The sequence below is a fragment of the Apus apus genome, chromosome 3, assembly GCF_020740795.1.
Source record: "Apus apus isolate bApuApu2 chromosome 3, bApuApu2.pri.cur, whole genome shotgun sequence".
NCBI lineage: Eukaryota > Metazoa > Chordata > Aves > Apodiformes > Apodidae > Apus > Apus apus.
Window position 1 is genome coordinate 52492864 of NC_067284.1, and position 14091 is coordinate 52506954.

At 40.5% G+C, this 14091-nt stretch overlaps 1 long non-coding RNA gene across 3 annotated transcripts in view; it reads left to right on the top strand.

Annotated features, from left to right (window-relative positions):
• Positions 1-14091, top strand: part of LOC127382099 (uncharacterized) — a 426409-nt gene that overhangs the window by 4005 nt on the left and 408313 nt on the right. For all 3 annotated transcript variants that reach the window (XR_007888879.1, XR_007888878.1, XR_007888877.1), the window contains exon 3: positions 4866-4993. This is a non-coding gene — a long non-coding RNA (uncharacterized LOC127382099). The remainder of the gene's footprint in view (positions 1-4865; positions 4994-14091) is intronic.

Genomic DNA, 14091 nt, shown 5'->3' on the forward strand with positions numbered 1-14091 from the left:
AACTGGCCCTTTTATTGCTAGTAAAATTTCCTTTACTGCCAAAAGGTCTTTGAAGCAAAAATACCAGCTTGCTGGGTGGCATCCACAACCTGAATTTAGCTTTAACCATATGGTAGCACAGTGTCAGATTTCTGCTGGCACATACGGCTTCCCGCCAAGTGCTTTCCAGGTTCTAAACGTCTCTGCAGTATTTCTTCCCCTCTCCCTTAGATTTTGGGATACATCATGTTTGTTCCCGCATATTTTTTTTTTCTTGTTTTCCAACATGCCACTTTCTCGATCACTGGTACTGGTATGATCTTGATTTCCTTAAGCATTTCTCTTTCTCCTCTGGGAAATTTATGTCTTTTTCTGGCATCTGTCCCCTCTCTTCTCTGCACACTCAGGCAAAGAATTAATTTCATTTTTCTTCCCCTTAAACAATGCCCTTACTACTTGTGTCAATAAATTATCCTTGCCATTTTTAAGATGCCCTTTTGTCTCCTTCACTGCCCCCTCCTTCCGTATGTACTTAAAAAATGTCTTATTTATCTTAACCCCTCCTGTGATCTCGCTCTGTTCAATTCTCCATCTTTGCCTTTCTTATCATATTTTACACCACCTTTGCCCTCTGATCTTTACACTCCACTTCTGGACCCCATATTTTATATAGAATTATGCTGCTTTCTTAATGATAATCAATCCCTTTGAATCATGTTGTTCACTATAATCACCTTTTTCAGTACTACTGTACTTACTTGAGATTAACAGTGTGTGTTTGTCTTTTTCTGTCTATCATTCTTCCTTTCTTTTGTCTTACTTGCTATAACAGAAGTTAAGATCATCTATCTATTGTTTTCTTACAAGTCTTCAGGCTTAGTTTTTCTGCTTACTTACTAATTGTAAACCGAATTGCATTGCAGATATGGTTATTTAGCAGTCTTTTCATTCAGATCTGAATCTGCAAGTCATTTGAACAGTGCTTTAATGTGTAAAAGAGAGTGTGTGCTACTAGATTATGATCTTCTGTGTCTCATATACCAAAAGTCTTTAAAAGATGAGGAATGTTCCTTTCTTATTCTGTATACAGTACGTGGAAGAGTAAGGCCCTGCCTCTGCAGGAAAGACTGAAGATACAACTGGAGTTCAAAGAGTTATCAGGGATACTTTACTACAGTCTCCTGCTCGACATAAGACAGTCAGTAGCTTTAAAACTGAGTGCATCTGGTAATTCACCCTAATGATCTTATACTTCAAAGGGCAGGGTTAACCAAGGGAGGAGAGAGGGAGAAAAACTGATCTTCCCAAGGTTGGTCAGATTGACACTGTAATGGAAGTCTGTGGAGTACCACTTCAGTGACCCAGCCTTTTGACTGGGGCAGTACAGGAGCAGCTTCTGCAGCCAGCTTTCCAGTTCTGTCCTCAATTAAACTTGCTGCATCTCCCTGTATGCTAAAAAAGCATCACTGGCTGTCTTTCATGAGTATACCTAGACCACTGGTGTTTGTACATGCCCTACATGTACTGTTCTCAAAACCCAGTGCCAGCTGCCAGCTGAGCCTTTACAGGAAGAACATTGAGTCATCCCATGTGAAATCATGGTGATATCTTATATGAAATCCTATCACATCTTTGTAGATACTGTTTTTATTTTGAGCATTGCCTCAGAAGGTATTGCTGCAGCAGGTTCGCATCCTAGCTTCTACGACTTCAAATGGATCTTGTTCTTGGGCTGAGAAGGTTGCAGTAATGAAATACCTGTCTCTCTAAAGACCTTGATTTGATATGCAGTTACCTTTTGCCTTTCTTCACAGACTCATTGTACCCTCTATTCTCTGATTCACTTTTAAAACTGGGGTATATTTCTCTTCCTTAGAAGAGGACAGAAGCTGCAAATGATGGAGGGGCTAAGCTCCTGAGATAAAGCAGTAGTGGATTTAAATATTTTTCCCAAGTTTTCTCAAATTTTACAAACCTTATATGCAATACCATTGTGGTGCATAACAGATGCATTGATTAGTGTTGATGGCAGGGGAATCCATGGATATTTTATCAGGTTTTAAGAGTAACAGTCCTCTCACAAAGAGATTTATGTTTGTTAAATCCCTTAATTTACAGTCAGAAAAGAAGTGGCAACCAGAATGAACACACATGTTTTTGCCTTTTACATTTGAAGAAAACATGACAGTAGTCTAATTTTAACTAGACACTTGGTTTCAACATGGGTCTCCCCTGATGCCTTCCAGCCGTGAGTCCTTCCATGATCTGTTGCTGTTGCGCTGCAGCCATGGAGCCCAGACCCAAGGCTAGACACAGAATGATTGCTACACCAGGCCATAACCACCTGCAGTTGCTGGCAAAAGCTATACGAGGCAGTTGAAAGCACTGTGGAATGGAAGAGGGTAAGAACAATTTTTCCCTGCACATTTTTTTTTTCAAACTCTGCCTCCTGTCTAAGTGAGACTTCTCATATGTTTCTGATCAGATGTAAACAATTTCAAAGTGCAATTGGATTGTTGTTGCTTTCCAACTGAAAGTTGGGCACACACCCTGATTTGAGAGGTGTGCTGCTGTCTTTTATATAAAAAGCTTCTTTTTTCTTTTCCCCTTCTGATAATAATAATAATAATGAGGAAGACTTCCCAGCCTTGTCCTGGGCATTCTGTCTTATAATTTTTTTAACATCCCTTCAGTTTCCATATGGTTGGAGAGATGCCAGAACTGAATTAAATCTCAGAAATGTTTCTTATATTTTTTTTTTCTTTTTTTTTCATCTGCTTTGTGTTTCTTCTCAGCCCCTTCCCCACTCCTCTACATGAGGGAATTATGGAATGGACTCCATGGTGGACATCCAGAGGACCATTTTAGATTAAATTAATCGTGTTTTTGTCCTCCACAAGAGAGTTTCAGAAATACCAGACAGATAAAAATCTACAGAGGCCTTGCTTTCCTTCCCTGAAATACAACTATTTGCTTATTCAATTCAGAGGCTGATGTGGCTTTGCAGCTAAGCTGGAAGTAGCTGTAGTTGGTGTTTTATTGGAATAGTATCAGATTTCCTTCTATGCTTTGCATAGCTGTCACCCAGTGATACGATAGGTCTGTGATTTATTGATCTACTAAAAGCACTTCCACTGACTTGTCATAAGAAACTTTACTTAAAACACTAAAACATAAAACATCAACCAGCAGCTCAAACAGAGATGTTGTACAAATACTTACTAATTTAATTAAGCTCTGGTGCAAATCCTGAAAATGAAGACCCCAGCATAACAGTTTTCTAGGATTTGTCATGCAAGGATCTGTTGTTAAGTAACAGGAATTATAAATGTAAATGCCTTGAAGTATGAAGCGCTGACAAGAAGCTTGGCTCAATCTCAAACCCTCATCATTTTTGAAGGTCTTGCTGAGACCATGAAGCTGAACCCAGCTGTAACAATCACAATAGATTCAAATTACTGGGGCTTTTGCTTGTACACATGGGTCTTGGAAGATCTGGCTATTAGGTGTGTTGACCATTTGGTTTGTGATCTGTTTTCATAAAGCCAGGAGGTTCAGGGGCAGGCTATGTCTGTGGTGTAGACCATGGCCAAAATGTTACAGCAGTGTGAGTATTAACTGCTTGGAGATTAGTATTTTCCACTTCTTTTGTTGTAGCCCTGAATTCATTTGTGGTCTAGGCACTGGGGATCTCCAGTAGTATTTCATTTAATCTTAAGTAGGCATCTGTGATGACCAAGAGGAATTCTGTCTCTAGTTGAATGCACATGTTAGTGTTTTTTCCAGGACCCCTCAAGCTCAGATGGGAAGATCCATACTGATTTAAGTTTTCTCTAGGGTCAGAATCCAGCACAGCAGTAACAGGGGTGACACAATGCATCATTCCATGGTAGCAGCTATGCTGGTGCCTTTCAGTGTGTTAGCTGGTTTTCCTTCTGTGAAATGAGCTACATAGATCGTACATAGTAGCTCAGCCTTCTCATCAAGTGTGAAGTCTATCCAGGCATCACTAACACGTGCCAAGCTGAAGAACATACATGTTCTTACTTTGCAATTCTTTTTTGTTGCTAATTGGTGAGCAGTATTCCTTGTTTTAAAAGTAGTTTAACTCTGCCAAAGTTGAAGATAGCTCCTCTCTGAGACTTATTTTCTTTACTAAATGCTCAGTATAGTTTTGGTAAATATTAAACAGTGGGGTGTTAAGATGTATTCCAACTTTATTTCCTTCTCTCTAATCTTCATAATTGCTTTCTTTGATTTCTTTCTCAATAAATTATGTTAGCTCATTCCATAACTGTCTCCAAGACAGAGAATGCAGCTTTAGCAGAAGATGGCTAGGGATTACTGTTTGTGTGTAGTAGTCCACAATTCAATTTATGAAAGGTTCTGTAAACCTGACCTGTTATCTGATCCATGGGGTCCCATGGAGATTTCCTGAGACACTTTAAAACTAGTGAGAGAATACTACAGGGAAAGTATGCAGGTAGCATAACAGGGTCCCACAAATACTTTTGTCATCGTGTGGCTGGTTGAGGCTGGTCATACACATGTAAAACACTGGTGAGTAAAAAACTACAGATGAGTAGTTGCTGAGCTGGAAATATCAGGAAACAATAACTGCAGCTTTCACTTCCAAGAGTGAGGGGTGTTAAGACTGGATCAGTTCCATAAGAGGGAAAAGAAAAATGAAGCAAAACTATGTGTGCTCTCTCTCCCACATGCAAGTGCATAATGTAACAGCTGTAATTGTTTGTATTTGAAGTTCTTTTGTGCTAGTTAAATGGGAAATAGAAGATTTGCTGGAACTATGTTTGCAGTGTTGTTGCTTAGAATACTACAAAACAGAGTAGTTAAGTAAGACTGTCATTCTCTTTCATCATTTACAGATGCTGATGATCAGCCAGCTCTTGCAGAGAGATGCCATGGCTAAAACCAATTTGCAACCACGCACAAAATAAATGACATCTCTGTTTTGGACAGATGTCCAAACAGATGCTGGGGAAAAGGTGATGGGGTAAGTGCATGCAAAGCCTGATGGCGGGGAATATTACCCAGGACCTGCTAAAATGAGGTTTTATCCTTCAATCAGACATACACACACATTGCAAAGTATCCTTGGTGCGTGAGTCATGCATTCTGACAGTGGGCACCTAGATCATGTACCCTGTCGAACAGCCAAAGTTCTTGTGTTGTTTCTGGAGAAAAAAGGCATCTCTGGAAGGTTGATGCCCCACAGTTAGGTGGTGCAAATCTCTAATCTCACCCTCTATGAGAACTACACCTTCCTTGATGCAGTCCAGGTTCAAACATTTATCACAAGATCATCAAATACTCTCTAACCTAAAGCTAGCTTCTTAATTAAGGACAAACATCAGAAAGAGTCCTTTGTCTGCTTTCTGCTCTGTCTCTCTCCACTCAGTCTCTTATCACGGGGCTAAGGTCAGCAGTAGTGTTTTGAAAAGAAAGACATCATTTCACTCGGGGCCGGGAGCCTAAGTGACGTAAAATCTAAAATTCACTCTTGGGAATTTCTTGTATTGAGAGCTTCATCCTTCAGGCATTCCTTTTGCAGGGCATGTGCTGACTTCTGTAGGGGTTTCTCCTGGAAAAGAGGATGAGATGGGAGCTTGAACCTGTTGAAGGTTCTTAATACCAAACAACTGGAGGTATTACTGGATTTTTTTGTAAGCCCCTTAAATTAACTTTTGGTCTACTGAAGAGAACTTTCAAACTGACAAATGACATGGTCATTTATTCCATCTAGGCTCTTTTGTGCCCTAAATTGATATGGGAAGTTAAGAGAGAGCTCACAAGTTACGTTACCTGGGGATTTAATGTCATATGTCAAGTTTGTTAATCTATAAGGGAGGGAGATTAAAAAAAAGGAGGTCCAGCAGCTTAGATTAAAAAAAATGTTACTGGAAGAATATATATATATATATTTTTTTTATCAGTGGGTGAAGATTAATTTAAGTGTAGAGAGTCAGAAGAGCAGCCAAGCAAAAGCTTGTCCTTTGGACCAAAGATTTTTATGGTGCTGGCTCTTCTGCCAAGATTTCAGGAACTTACACTTGCCCTGCTCCTTGTTTAGCTGTGTTTGGTGAAACTGTAATTGTCACATGCTGATAGAGAGGGGATGTTGGTTCATTTCCCTCCTTGCCTGGTTTTCATAGTAGGAGGATGCATTGATTTTATAAAATGTAATTGCATTGACTGCTCTTGTTATCAGGGTTGATTGTATTGACTGGAGTTGTATGTTGTTGTTTTCACACTCTTGCTTTGAAATACAGTTTTGCTTCTGCATCTCTTTTTCCTCCATTTTGAGATCTTTTACAAAACGTTTTGAGTTGAAGCTTTTCTGCATTTGGATTTACCAGCCACTATGATTGGTCTGAAATGCCATCAGAAGTATTCATAGTATCTATGTGACAGTAAACACTAGAACCAATTGCTGTTGACCCCAGTCAAGTCAGCCATCATAACCTTTCCTCAGGTTAGGAGGTTGAAGCTGGGAAATACATTTCAGCTTCTTTTTCCTGTGTGTCACGTCCTTATTGCAATCTGTTTCAATTGTTCATTAGGGAATTGGGATAGTTGAGATTACCACTGTGAATAAATAATAGCAACTACATGTCTGTAGGGAATGATGCTAGTAGCAAAATGCAAGGGCAGTGCCACTGAGCTCTTGAGGTGAAGGAAACTACGAAGATTTTGTTTTAGATGTGATGGTGATGCATAAGTTATTTGTGGAAGTGTGTGTTTACTGGGGTATGCATGAGAATTATGTGTGGTGTTAAGGCTGACATCTTTCAAATGTGGGCACTTAAACCCTGTATATAGGTACATCAAAGGAAGGAGTCTGATTTTAAGAGCTGATGAATACTGCGATTATTAAAGTCTGGGATGACTCAGTGTCTCTGAAAATTAGGCCAATTACTCAAACATTGTTTTGGAATGTGATTTTCAAAAGACATTTTAGAGAATGTGAGAAAATGCTGTAGCCTCTTTTGAAAATCTTTGCTTCAGGTGTCTGATTTTATCTACTTAGGTGGAATTTGAAAAATCATATGCACTGTTGTAAATTTTCTCATATTCATATCAGTGGGGGCTGATACCTGTGAGGGGTGGATTAGGCTGGTACCATGCATAAAAACCTGACTTTGAAATTTGGCTTAAATCTTAAAAGCCATATCCTCTCTTTCTTTGTGAACCCAGCTGACAGTGGATTTACCACTGGATTTACCACAAAGAACATTTACCAAGATTCCTTGCCATGAAAATATATAAAAGCCATTTATGTAGTTCACCAGCAAATAATGCTTTAGCAACCATAATTGAGAACTTTGCTTTTGTATTGCTTCTGCTTTTCCTTTCATTACATTAAATTTTCACCTTTTCTCCCACTTTGTATTCTATAACGTTTTGAATCCCTTCTCTAAGTTGATGTATTTACAAATACTTTGAGAAGAGATCTGAAATGCCTTGAAAGGAGCTGCTAATAGCTTCAAAGACCAGATTAGAGGACATATACATATTGTCTTATGTCGTATTAGGTCTCAAGTAAAGTCTTGTCTAAAGTAAAATACCAACTGTCTTTTGAAATGCCATCATTCCCCAAAGTCCTGTTACAGAGCCCTAAATCCCGAATACAGTATCTCTACATCTACAGGAAAAGGACAAAGGGTCAAAGACATAGTTTCTCCTTATTTAAGATTCCTCTCTCATTTTATTACAGGACCCTGGGGTAGACTCTCTCTTCAAGTCCAGTCTTCACCAATCACATGCTAATAACTTCAGCTGAAAGAGGGCTCTACCCTAATGTCATTATACTCCTAAGCAATGATTGATTGTGTTATAGTATGTTTTTGAAACCTAATTACTGTCTCAGTTTGTATTTGAGCTCATTAATCTGCTAGCCTGTAAATAAGTAAAATTGACTAAATAACTGCATTGCTTTAATGATGGGTTCAAGTTATATTTATGCCTACTGTTCTGTGTTAACCTTTTTATTGCCAGAAATTATTTTTCGTTGTTGTTAATGTTTTCTTCAGTTCTCATAAGTGTGCATGGCTGGCAGTGCACCTGCTTCAAACACTTGTCCCACCAAATGTGTCACTTGTTAGTGAACAGACAGACCCAGCCTGGCTTGCTGCCTCCTGGTTCTTCTCAAGATAGAGGGATGCTTTTAGGGTCCCATAAAAAGCAATCCTCCCCACAGTCGTAGTCTTGGAAAAATTAATTGCAGAATCTGGTAGGAAGGTATGGAGCTAGCTCTCTGTTTCTCTTAAGAACTGGATAAAAGAGGAGATAAGTCTTTCAGAAAACTGTGTTTCTCCTGTATCCTGACTATTGAAAGCCTAGGCCTTTGGACTGATCAGCAATCTCCAGCTCTTCTGGGCATCCTGGAGAGGTGGTGGAGGCCTCATCCCTGGAGACATACAAGGTCAGGCTTGATGAGGCTCTGAGCAATCTGTTCTAGTTGGTGATGTCCCTGCTTATTGTAATGGGTGTGGACTAGATGACCTTTAGAGGTCCCTTCCAACCCAAGATGTTCTGTGATTCTGTGGTCCTCACGGTACTGGATGCTTGTAGCTGTGACTGGCAGAGGGACAGCAGCAAGGCCACAGAAGCCTGGTGTTTGAGCAGCAATGCCTGTTTTTTAAGTGTAGGATCTTAGCCATGCATTTTGCCAAAAAACATCACCAAGTCCCATAGCAATGTGCCCTTATACAGCCTGGAGTGACTTGAGGAGCAGATTTCAGCTGAACACCTCCCTTGTGATGTTCAAGCCTTTAGCGGGTTCGACCATAGTTACTTGAGAGGTTAGTGCTCTCTGCAGTCCTTTTTTTTCTTACAAGAGCCTCATCTGCTGGATTGTCACTGCTGCTAGCAAATACATGAAGATTCTGGCAATAGCCAGACTAAGCTTGTGGAATAAATTTCCAGGAAAAACAAGCATGACCACTAGCTTTGGCACAAGCAGAAATATACGGCAACTTAATCTCCTTGTTTTGGTTCCCTCCAATAAACTGATTTAATCTACAGATACATGCACCTATTTAAATTTTCTTTCCAAGTGTCAGTTAGAAAGTGAGGAAACTGTTATTGATTAGTTTCATTTATTGGGAAATAGTCTGGACAACAGGGACTTTATAAGCACCCAGGTGGACAGGACATCTCAAATGCTCTCACACTTGCCAAATGGGTTGGCTGTGACTTCACGCCTTGATGAGAGACTTCCAATTTGATCTGTCTCTTGCTGGAGCACTTAAGCATATGCTTATCTCTAGATATATGAATAGTCCCTTGAGAATGCCCATGTGCTTAAAGTTTGGCATGCATTTAAGTGCATTGCATGGAGCAGGCTCCTAAGTCTTTCTGGGGATAATTAAGTCATGCCAAAAGCTATTTTACTGCCACATTTTCTTTCTGGTTCACAGGATGAGAAAATCCATTCTCATCAAAATACCAAGTGGATCATTTTAAACCTGATTATTTGTTAAAGGATTCATGTCATTAAAGTGAACTTCTTCACTCCTTCCTTCCATTCAATCGGTGCCTATATTTTTAATATGTCCTATTCTATTGCTTGGCAATGAGCTATGCTGTAATTGAGCCAACTCTACTTATATACCTGGCAGTGCTAATGAAAGGTGGTGACCTTTGGACACTCCTCCAGTAATGAACTGCTCTACGGTAGGACCAGATGGTGCTTTCACTTCCAAGGGTGCAACATTACTGAGGTTATGCAGGCACAAGTGTATTTGTGGAAAGGTTTGTCTGGGGGGGTGACGCGGTGGGATTGGTAGCCAAGGGCAGAAAATAGCCTTTGGGGGACAAATGTAAAAGTATATACTCAAAAAATGCAAAATACTATTTGTGCAGTTGGCATTATGGACACAATACTTTCCTCCATGGTATAGGTAGGAACTTCCATACCTTTACGATTCGCAGGTAAATGAGTTTGCTCTTTCACTGCTTTGGAAGGTAATACTAAAAAAACCTTACCAAGCCAGTATGGCCACTTCAGGATTTTCTATGTAACCCCAGTTAAGTGAAGGCATAGGGAAAACTCTGGGCTGAGAATCTGAAAAGGCACATCGATCCAGCCTTGGACTGAACAACATGCTTTCCACAGACCTCTCCATAGGCTCTGGAGTGGATGCCCAAAGCATGAAGTGGGGTGAAAGGAGGAGGAGAGCAGTGTGTCTTGCTGTGTCCTCAGGCACTTCTGGGTTGGGGTGGTTCAGCCTCCAGCCTCCTGATAAAAAAACAAGTATGTTCCGCTTCGTTTCCTGTTTGGGAAAATGGGGGTTGAATGCTAAAAGGCTAATTGCACATTGTTTTAAAAAATTAGTTTGATAATTCATCATATTGTAATTAAACTAATTAGAACACTATTCATTTCCAACCACCTTAATTAGGCCTCAACTTGGCAGGGAGCCCGTGAGACCAAAATGTTGCAATATGTTAAACAATCAAAAGACTTTGATAACAAATGACTGTATTCAGCTACATTTTAGTTAATAAGATTTATATATTAATCTAGTTATACTTTGTTCCCTCAGAATTTGGCAGAGCTTGCAGGTCTTCTGATCCCCCTACAAAATTCCTGAAGTCTGAGTTAAAATAACTGGAAAATTTTCCCAATCTAGCAGAGACACTCCTGAGTTTTGTGCTGTAACAGGCATTCAAAAGGCTGTAATGCTTTTTATTTTTTATTTTAGTTTTTCCTCTTTTTCTAATCAAATAAACAGCTTTTAAAATAAAATAGCTAGTTGATGGAGTAGACACAAGCAGAGGCTGTAGGCCGGGGTGCTGGGAAGGTGTCAGGGTGTCAAGCTGCCCCTGGGTTTGCTTATGGGGGCGCTATTGGATCAGGCTGCAGTTGTTCCCCGCACAGCTCACAAGCCTCTGCTTGTACCGTTTTGGACCCACAGCCCTTGTCACATCACTGTGACAAATGCTTGGCAAGGGCATGAGCTGGCACCCCAGTCTCGCATGAGAGGTGGAGGACTTCAGTGGCATTTGGTTCATCAGTGGTGAATTTCCCGAATGCTCTCTTTGACAGCATAATGAAGTGATAATTACCTAAATGAATAAATGTTGATGGCTGAGATAAATATCCACATTCCCCTAATCTATTTTCCTCTGAAATTGCTACAGGAAATTTGGCTTTGATGGGGGGTATATGTCAATTTTTACAAATTATTGTAAATCTGTTTAGAGGAAACTTAGATGAGTCAGTCTCTGTTTCAGCAGTAAAAGTTACTGATGTTTGAAGGCATAAGATGGACAAAAAAAATGAAAAAGGTACTGTAATAATTATGTTTCTTGGTGCTACTACCTTATGCAGCATCTGGTTTGTTTCTGTTCTTTCCACATCCTGCAGATGTTGCCGAACACATGAAAAACACTGACAGGAGAATATTTTAGCCAAGAAGCAATTTCAGCGAATGATATAAAAGGGTATCCTCTTAACTCTCCAGAAGTCGAGTAAGCAAAGACTTCTAGTTTCATTGCTAGTAAAGATCAGAGCAATAAGCAAATGGGCCAGGGGCCCTCTAAAAGTGTCAGGATTAATCTTTTGTGGATGAAATAGAAACATATCTGGAAACAGTATGAAATAATAAATCCAAATTGAGTCTTACTCTGACACCCTTCCTGAACCTTACTCCTTAGTTAGTCCTACTGATATTAGAGATTTGTGTTCAAGCTGTCAATATGGGATTTCCTTTCTTGTCCTCTCGTTCATATGACTGAGAAAAGGAAGACTGGGGAAATGTGAAAAGTCTGTATATGATCAGTTTTTATACTGTATTTCAAGACTCTGTACCATAATGATGGGTTAGATTTTGAATTCTGTCTGTCCATCTGTATTGCTTCTGGGCAGTGGTTTGTCTTCTCAGAAAGCAGGGCACAGGACAGTGTGTGTGATGGCCATGCAGTGCACAGACTCCTGGTTCTGGGCTTTTTTTTTTCTGTGCAGCAGGGGAGCTGCTTCTGTGCTTCACCTTTACCACAGCAAAGTTGTTTGCTGAAGCTCCCTTTAGCTTTTAAATAGTCCTGAAATAGTCAGTTTTGACTGAGGCTGTTGCCTAGTTTTCCATCTTGGTGACCTGCTGAGTCACTTGGTTTCTCTGTTGCTGATTTTCTCATAAGTCCAGTCACCTTTCTGAGCCCTGGGCAATCTCCTGGCAAAGACTGGTTCACCAGCTTTGCAGGTGAAAGGCAGGGAAGTTGCAGCTATCGTTCAGCAATTCCAAGGTTTTCTGCCATGGCCTTGGTTAGGGCATCTCTCAGGGTTCAAGAGGCAGCAGCACAGTTGCTTCTCCTTCCCCCTGTCATTTCGATGAGGTCTGCATGTATTCCTGCAATGCTTTTGTGCTGCGTGAATGAGACTGCACAGAAGCCTAGGTTTTCTCCAGAAGTATCTTACCATCTTCTGTCACTTATGTCAGAGTATGGACAGAACATCTTCCTCTAGCTGCCTTCTCAAAAATATAGATGGCAAAGGAGAAATCCTGATAGCATGGAAATTAATGGTGATTTCCCACTGTTTTCTCAGTGGCTTGGCTTTCACCTCACATGTTGTGTTCTGAAGTGAGAGAGACTTAAAGTGATCATATGGGTGACTCTGAAGAGTCCTCATAGTAACAAGTGCAGAAGCAAAGACCTTTCTTGAAACAAATGAGAGAAGCTGAGAATCTGAAAAGAGCTGAGGAAGGAAAAGGCTACTAGGGGAAAATAAGATGTTCTGAAGGAGATACTAGAAAGCTGTGCTGGGACTTAGCAAGTGATAGGACAGGAGTGAGCAGGCTGCAGAAAATACATCCCGTGTGTGTCAGCAGTTGGTGTAGTACGTCCAACTGGTTGCAGAATAATTCAGAGCTGAATTGAAAAGTGTGTACCTGGGAGGTAGAATGAGTGCTCAAAATAGACACTGGGTATCCTTCATGTCATGGAAAAGTCTTCTTAAAAGTCTTTTCCTTTTATGCAGATGAGTATAAATCAATGGTTGTTTTTCAGTGAAGAAACGCTGGTAGACGGAACATGCATAAACAGGTGCATCGTTTCTCTCCTCCTCTCTTGAGCAGCTCATTTTAATATACACCAGTTATTGCTGTGCATATTAATGCACATCTGTCAAATGCTTTCCAGAGTGTGCAAAAATACACTTACAGACCTACAAAGCAGGTGAGCTGCATAGTAGCTGTGCTGCCGCTATCTTGCCAGTGAAGCTTCTCCAAGTTGAAATCTTTCCTGCTCACACTCTACTTCAGACCCATATTTTCTAGTGAAATATGTTATTCCTCTGCCCAAAGCAGAAGATGTCAGTGACCACCAGTGTCCCTGATGTAATTCCACAGAAATCTCTCTGAATTCCCCTGATTCCAGGGCCCAAGAGAGCCCCAGTTCCTGAGGTGGCGGGCTCCTGCCAGGAAAGGACTAGGTCTCCTGGGTCAAATTCTGCCCCCAGATACAGCCGTTGCAACACTAATAAAGGAAATGAGGTTGCCAGGGAGTGGTTGGAGACAGAATTTGGCCATATTTGAAGTGTGTGGAGTGACTCCAAGATGAGATCAAGAATTGGCCTTTCTCTCCAACTTCCCCTTTATTATTAGTTCTTCATAAAGAAGCTTACATTGCCTCACGCTTGCATTCCTGTAGCAGAGGCTGGGTCCAAGGCCCTCTAAAGAAGTTAAGAGTTTTCCTTTTGGAGGCTAGATCAGGTTACTAGGGAAGACACACTATCCAGCTGTAATAAACTGGTTCCTTAGATGTATTTTTTTCAGACACATTTCAGACTTAATGCTCACAGCTGAATTTGAAAACTCATTTTTGCTTTTACTTTGCTCCATCCCAAAGTGAAGTGGAGGTGCAAAAAAATACCCCAGAAGAAAACCCAACACACATCTCTGAGAACCTGTATTTGGTTGGTGATGCTTCGCAGAGGTCACAGGGATTAATGAAAAACACAATTAGAACAACATCAAGCTGGGGGCCCCAGTTTGGCACCGAGAACTCCATTTGGGTATATCATATTGCATTATGTGATGTAAGAATGTGGGCTAGTGTAATCAAAATGTAACTGCAATCCTTACCAAAAAC